Source organism: Phoxinus phoxinus (genome assembly GCF_949152265.1).
Source record: "Phoxinus phoxinus genome assembly, chromosome: 13".
NCBI lineage: Eukaryota > Metazoa > Chordata > Actinopteri > Cypriniformes > Leuciscidae > Phoxinus > Phoxinus phoxinus.
Window position 1 is genome coordinate 22,422,122 of NC_136888.1, and position 8,159 is coordinate 22,430,280.

Consider the following 8,159-nt stretch of genomic DNA (forward strand, 5'->3'; position numbering starts at 1 on the left):
ATCATGACAATTTTTTCATTTTTGGGTGAACAATCCCTTTAAGTTGAAATTTAAATTTAAAGTTATATATTTTTTCTTACAAATGTTTTTGAAACATATGTGAACATCTCTCTGTTGTTTCTAACTGTCATTATTGTTTCTTGTTGACCAGTAGAGGGTATTCTTTTGAAAATACAGTTTAGCTAACGGTAAAGGTTTGCAATAGCAAGCTAAGCTTTGAAAGCATGAGATCCCATTACGGTACGTTCACACGGGGCTTCAGCGTCAACGCTTGACGGAAGGCGTGGCTGAAGTTTGGCAGACGCCATGGTCATAGCAGCGTCAGCCAATGAAATTAGACAGGAATGACAGGCTGAACGTGAAGAACGTGATTGGCTGCCGCCTGGCTACTGTATTTGCATAGAGCGATCCTGATTGGCTGACGGTACTGATCCACTTGTCCGACACGAATGTTGTGTGGTGTCGCAACGCCTCCCCACATGTGAACGTTGATGGGCGTTCTTCTAGTTTACCGCTATGGGCGTGGTTTTGAGCCAGCGGCCAGTCAAAAACAAAGGACCCGCGAGAGACTTCCCTCCGTCTCCATGTGCGTGCTTCTATTGGATAGACGCCTCGCGTTCAACGGAATTCATTTGCATAAAGATGGGCATCGGCCAGCTTTTTGACGCGCGGCATTTTTTCAAATGAAGCACCGCCTTCCCGGAATGCTTTGCGAGCGCGTCAAAGTCGCTTGACGTCACCCATAGGAATATAGTGGAGTGCAGCGCGACAGAAGTGTCGCACGGACAAGTGGATCACCGCCGTGACGGTACTGATCCACTTGTCCGACACGAATGTCGTGTGGTGTCGCAACGCCACCCCACATGTGAACGTTGATGGGCGTTCTTCTAGTTTACCGCTATGGGCGTGGTTTTGAGCCAGCGGCCAGTCAAAAACAAAGGACCCGCGAGAGACTTCCCTCCGTCTCCATGTGCGTGCTTCTATTGGATAGACGCCTCGCGTTCAACGGAATTCATTTGCATAAAGATGGGCATCGGCCAGCTTTTTGACGCGCGGCATTTTTTCAAATGAAGCGCCGCCTTCCCGGAATGCTTTGCGAGCGCGTCAAAGTCGCTTGACGTCACCCATAGGAATATAGTGGAGTGCAGCGCGACAGAAGTGTTGCACGGACAAGTGGATCACCGCCGTGACGCTTCGGTCTGCGGCGCTTCACTGGCGTTGCTCGCGGCAGAAGTTGAAAAATTCTCAACTTCTGCCGCGAGCAACGCCAGTGAAGCGCCGCCGACGGATCCACAATCCTTTTCGGCAACGCTTGACGTCACCCATTCAAAGTCAATGGGAAGCGTTGACGCTGACGCCCCGTGTGAACGTACCGTTATCCCTTCAGAGCGTCTCCAAAGCCACGCCTCCTTCAAAACACATGAACACACACAGCAGAGTCTGCAAAGCGTCACGAGACAAGAGACGGTGTTAAGCTTCCATGTCTCAAAGCACATAACATTACAATAAAAATGCATGTATACAACTGAAAGAGCACTGACCTGTACTTACTGACTGATGCATATTCATTTCGACGTTGATAGTGTTGCCAATGAAACCCATAAATTCGAGTCACGAACCGCTCCAAGTATAACGTCACGGGTTTCCATCTCTTACAAATTACAGTAAGCTAGTTATGGTGTGAATGCAGCATACGCTACTTTTTTGGTTCAGGAGGAACTGTAGAAGGTGGCTGCTGTTTGTTTGCGGTGCTCTGTGACCGACGTCTGTCTAACTCTGCATAGCATGAAAGGATGACGCGTGATGTCTGCGCGAGCAGGGTGGAGGTGTAGGCAGGTAGAACATTGTACCATCGAATGCAATGATTGGACGAACATTTCATGGTCCCACACCTTCCACGGACAACATATAGGCTATACATATAAATACATTTAGACTTAACATAGTGATTGCTATCAGTATGTGAAGAGACTTTTAACCAGCAACAAAAAATGTGTCTGGAACAAATTGCCTTCCCTGCCTTTAAAACAGTTTACCGTTAGGAAATTGTGAAGAAAAAAGGAAGGACTTTTGACTGGAAGTTTTATTCACCAAGTAGGCTACAAACGCAATTGCACTTTAAGGTGCTATCTGCACATATATATTTATAAATAAATAAATATAGTTTATGTTACTTTTTTTTCTTCAAATATGACCATAATATCTAAAATACCCCTTAATCATTATCTAATTAATCCAGTGTACAATCCAGTTGGTTAGTGGTTTAAGCTGGTCTCAGTCAGATCTAATTTGATACTTTAATATGGGTTTTTTGGTTTTTTTCTAACAAACCATTTTGCTGGTTTAAGTGTTTTTTGTTGTTGTTGTTGTTTGTTTGTTTGTTTTTTCATCAGGGCATTGTACTGCACTCTAGCGCCTTCTACTGTCTGTGTGATAGATGCATTGTTTAGGTGATGTGTGTGTGAATGCAGAATATATATTTTAAAATAGTTGACTTAATGTACAAACCTGAAAAGACATGTTTCAAAAGCACCATGCAGTCTTGCCTCCATATATAATTAATTTCTCCCATTCAGATCCAGTATGTTGTAAACAGAGTGCATCTCTGTATGCATGTGCAATAACTTAAGGCCATAATGCAGAGACGATATATGATTCAGAACATATGGCTATGGAGTAGATGATAGTGCTACATAAAAGAGCAGTCGCTTCAAAAACAAAGCAAGTGCATGCTTTGATTTGCATTCTATTGTAGAGCATAGAGGCGGCCGAGCAGTGAGTGGCCTTATGAAATCTATCCTTGAAGCTCTTGAACTCCTGATAATAGTTTTACTGAGTTATGGCGGCATTGTGTCCATCCATGCACAAAGATGACCTGACCTGGTATACATCATTCAAAATCCTTTGTTCTCGACTCTACTAAAGATTCATGAGCAACACAATATTACGAAGGTCTAAACTTGCATTTTGTTGCAATTGTATGCAGAAGTTTATTAATCCAATGCCATGGAAATGGGTGAATAATATACATTTTTATTCCAGTGAAATAATTTGGCTGTATACATAATGTTTCAATTCAGTGTTTATTTTGTATCATATTCATTTGAAATTGACCCTTGACCTAGTTTCAAGCTGTGTATTGGTTCTCAAATCTCAAATCTTTAACTGCAGTATAAATATAACTGAGGCCCTGAGGCTTTCGTCCTCCCAATTCAAGCTAGAAGAAAATAGCCAAATACCATTCAGTCTTTTGCATGTCTGAACACATCAGGTTCTTCATATTGACAATGTAAAATGTAAGAAATGAGAATCTCTGTTTTGCCAGCACACTTGCCAAATCTAGACCCAGATAAATCTCAGAACGTCAAGCATTCTACACCCCTTTCCCTATAAAACAAACAACAATGTGACGATTACAGGCCTTTGCTGGAGTTAAATGTATTTGTTTTAATGCCTTTGGCACATTGAATCAGTGCTGGTTAGTAACTGATTACATGTAATCTGGATTAGTTCATCAGATTCCAAAGATTAAGTACTTGTAAAAAGATTGTATTACATTTGAAAATATTTGTAAGCAGACTACAGATACTTTTTCATTGATTACATGATTGCATGTTATTCTCCCAGTACATATAATTTATTTATTCTACCGGTACTTATTTTTTTAATTTCTATAAAAGTCTATTGCTTATGTACGTTCACAAGGTCTTGTACGTTTGCGGAATGTCAACAATAACTGTTAATATCGTATGACATGCATGTAAACAAATACTTTTTACATTTTTTAAAATAAATGTTTTATTATTATTTAATTTTGATGATTTATTTACTTAGTAACTTTTCATTCAACTTACGAACCCTCTGCAGTTCCATCACACCCAGTCTGTGAAACCCTTACATATTTTAATGTTTAATGCACTTCATGTTGCTGATAACAAAGAATGGAATATATTTTCTTTCCTTTTTTATATCAAATCAATGTGATTAAAAAATTATCTAAAAAAAGTAATCAAAAAGTAGTCAGATTACATTACCTAAAATTAGTCATCTTTACTAACTAATTTTGTTATGCTGTTTGGAATTTGGAAAATGTCTGATTATAATTAACCAGTTTTATTGGCATCCTCTGGAACACTTCCTCGTCGCACTACTTCTCTTGAGTACGGTAAACAACTTTATTGATGCATACGCATGCAGCTCATTTGGCTGTTGACATCTAACAGGGCATGATCCAATCTGGGTTTTTTTCATAAGTGTTTGCTGGTTATTTTTCTCAAGATGGCTGCTAAGACAAGACTAATTACGCAACGCAGATTGAATTCACACCTGGCAGACAGACAGAGTGAGGACACTGATAAACTTCCTGATGGCACAAGAAATGCATGTTTGCACTCAGAGAAACTGTGCGGTTTCATTTTAATCTGCATTAATGTATTCAAATGTGCTGTAAGGTACTTTGCCAGTTCTAGTTTTGCATAACATTTAAAGGCAGCTGTATTGTGTGTTTTGCATACAAAATTAATTTAATGCACAAGATGGCTCAAAATGTTGGAGGATATTTTCGATTTAGGAGACTCATTACTTTTCCAAACCTACCTTCTGGCTCCTAACTTAGGCCTCTCTGTAATAACATATCAGAAAGGCATGTTATGTTTGAAGGGAGTGGTATGCAGTTGTACTGTATACTCTGCAGAGTACTGTATGTGCATGGATTGTCCAACTATGTTTGCTGAAATGTGCAGCATACAAACCCACCACACACTGAATACTGAATCCCACAATGCAACGTGCTCAGCTTGACGTTACATTTCCAGAATGATGAATGAACTGGAAACTCACCATTACATAATAGCTAGTGAGCATAGTGTCTCAAAAATTCTTCTTCTTCTTCTTCTTTTTTTCAACAGGGGAGCCTGGTACACAAAATGAATCTGACATCACTTAAACAACACTTCATGGGGGTGAGGGAACAGTTGGCAACAGCTGGAGTGCTCGCCATCGGATTCAGTTTTTTATTCTATATTTTATGTATTATTTAGCTCTAAAATTATTGTATTGTTATTGCTACACTTCTTATGCCAATAAAGAATAAATATTTTAAATTGAAACTGAAATTGAAATAGAGAAAAACATGAGCGCGCACACACACACACACACACACACAGACAAACACAAACACACACACACACACACACACACACACACACACACGGTTCGAAGAATCAAATTGATTTGGACTCATTTTACATACTTAGTACAATCACCAAAGCCCTTCAAAGCTTCACATCTATCCTTTGATCAGTGTGCTGTATTTGTTTGTGCTTTTGCATGCAGCCCGCAGGAACAAATGAACAGAAAGAGTGTTACCATTCTAATTTGGTACGTGGGATATTATCCCATCACAATAAATTCAGATTGAAAGCTCACAAATTGGGTAAAGTATTCTTTCACCATGACAACTGTAAATTCAAGCAAGGAAATACTGATTGGGTAACAATGCACATGAGCCTCAGCCAGAACTTCTGGAAAGGGAGAGAAAGGGGTGCCCTTCTGCGGAATCATTTTTGTTCACTTTTACATCTACCTTATTTTCTGGTCAATAACGAGAGAAGTATTAAAAAAGTATTCTCACAACATTTTCTAAAGTAAACTAATCTGATTATGGGTCCTTAAAAAATATAACGAGGTTCATATCAATTTTTAGATTCAACCCAACTATGTTCATGACTTGTTATTTGATTGGATTTTTTTTTACAAGATTGGATCCAAGATGCAAAACAGTCACATTTATTTCAGGATTGATAACTTGATAGTGCTTACTGAAATAAAAATGCAACAGTGAGGTCATCATGAGACAACACTATTCTTATCTTTTGTGCAGTATGCAATATTCATATACTCTGAAAGTAGCTACTGTCAAAACATTCAAAATTATAGATAATATTACATTTTAATATTATATTACCTACTACACCTATTATGGACTAATTTGTCAGTTGGCTACTTTACCCTTTCCTTATTACAACTTGAGGAGTGCCTCAGTACACAAGGAATGCTCACAATGGCGATAGCTCATAAATCTGCAGTGTTTGAACCATATGCTGCATATTAGACAACAAACAAGAGACCCACTGCATTGTGAGAAAGACTATGCTAGCTAATGAACTCTATATATTGGGTATTTATGTATATGGAATATTATCAATACATACTAAACATACTAATAACACACCACATGCGAAATTTCTTTCAAATGAAGCAGTGTAAATGTGTGCATGTTCAACTGGCATTATGTCACTCAGAACTGTCATTAAGATTTCCGTGCAGTCCAGTGGTTATTCTGCCCACAGCAGCTCCATGGCTCCTGCAGTCTGCCGCTTGTTTCACACCCACACACACTTCCTACTGATTGTCCAACAATTCACATGCACACATGGGTGTGTGTGATGCAGTGTGGGTGGGAGGCGGGCGGACATCCTCTTGAATAGTCTCTGTGTGTGAGAAGATCGGGAGGGAGGCACATTGTCAGTTACTCAAGAAAGAATAAAGTGAGCATATAAGACTACTGTGTATGAACAGGGTTTTAATTGTGGCATGTCTTAATGCAATGTGCACCTCTGCAATGTCATGTGTTAGTATGAGTCATCTTCCCATGATGCTTGAGCGTGATCCAGACAGGGACTCCCTGGGGTCTTTGAGGGTGAAGTGATTCAGCTCTTCAGCTTGAAATCAGATCACAGCACCAAACACACACACTATTGCCCACGGAGGAAGTGCAGGTTATTCCTATGCAGGCTTTTTAAGGTCAAATAAATGATATACAATTATACATAACAGCAGTGCAGGACGTAAAATCACTGCACCAAATATCAAAGCTTTTGTTTAAGCATTGAGGACACAAATATATAATGTTTAAAGAGGTCATGAGATAGATTTTTTTCATTATTTTAATGTTACTTGAGGTTCACTTAATAACGTTTTTAAAATATATACTTGCTATTACGTAAGTATTTTAAAATTGAACATTATCCATACCTTCATTTACAGACAAACCATCATGAAATTTACTTCCGGTTTATGATGCAGCTGCTGTCAGATCCAATACAGTTGGCTTCTTCTTGATGTTCCGAACAAACATATAATCGTCCGACGTGATCTGGGACACCATCCACTTGTTTCCGATGCTGGGATCCATCTGAAGTCAGTACAGAGACACACATGAGCAGTTTAAACAGGCTGCGTCAACGCAAACATTCGTTTACTCTTGTATTTGTCCTGTTGTCGACAGACTCAAGTGCGTGGATTATACCAGAAACTGAACGTGCATCTGTATACTGTATCCAGTGTAGACAGCGTCAGTAATTATAATGGTTTCTATTTGCTATTGACACAACGCCACGCTCACATCCACTGCAGGCAAATGTCAGTTGTTAAGCGACTGAATGCCAGTGGGCGAGGGCTATGCAGTGATGATACATAACTATTCGTCGATGTTTAGCTCAGAGGTAGTCATATGCAAATGTATTTGTCCATGTGACGTAACGAATCCCACAATATCCAAACATTTTTGGAGCTTGATTAAATAAATACTTTGTTTATAATGAGGAGGATGTTTTGAGGATGATATGAAACTTGCAAGGTGTTTTAATAGTGCAAGGGACCCCAAGGAAGTGCTAGGGGGGGTCAGTGGAAATGTTTAAAGAAAAAATTCACAAAACCAGTCATAATCGCACGGGTATATTTGTGGCAATAGTCAACAATACATTGTGGGTCAAAATTATCGATTTTTCTTTTATGCCAAAAATCATTAGGATATTAAGTAAAGTCCCATGTCCCATGTCCCATGAAGATATTTTGTAAATTTCCTACCGTAAATATATAAAACATTTATTTTTGTGAGTGAATGCAGCACAATCGTGAACATAAATGGACAATTTTAAAGGTGATTTTCTAAATGTTTCTATTTTTTGCCCCCTCAGATTCCAGATATTCTAATAGTTGTATTTCTGCCAAATATTGTCTTCTCATAACAAACCATACATCAATGGAAAGCTTATTTGTTGAGCTTTCAGATGGCGTATAAATCTTAATTTCATAACATTGACCCATGTGACTGGTTTTGTGGTCCAGGGTCACATATAAATAAATCGTTAAAATTT

The 8,159-nt window shown here is 38.9% G+C and overlaps 1 long non-coding RNA gene across 1 annotated transcript; it reads right to left on the reverse strand.

The window, feature by feature from the left end:
• Window positions 1–5,773: 5,773 nt before the first annotated feature.
• On the reverse strand, window positions 5,774–7,184 carry LOC307009832. The gene is made up of 3 exons (XR_013800114.1): window positions 7,036–7,184; window positions 6,616–6,795; window positions 5,774–6,491 (listed from the first exon to the last, which is right to left on the reverse strand). It is a non-coding gene; the product is annotated as an uncharacterized lncRNA (long non-coding RNA).
• Between the last annotated feature and the right edge of the window lie 975 nt (window positions 7,185–8,159).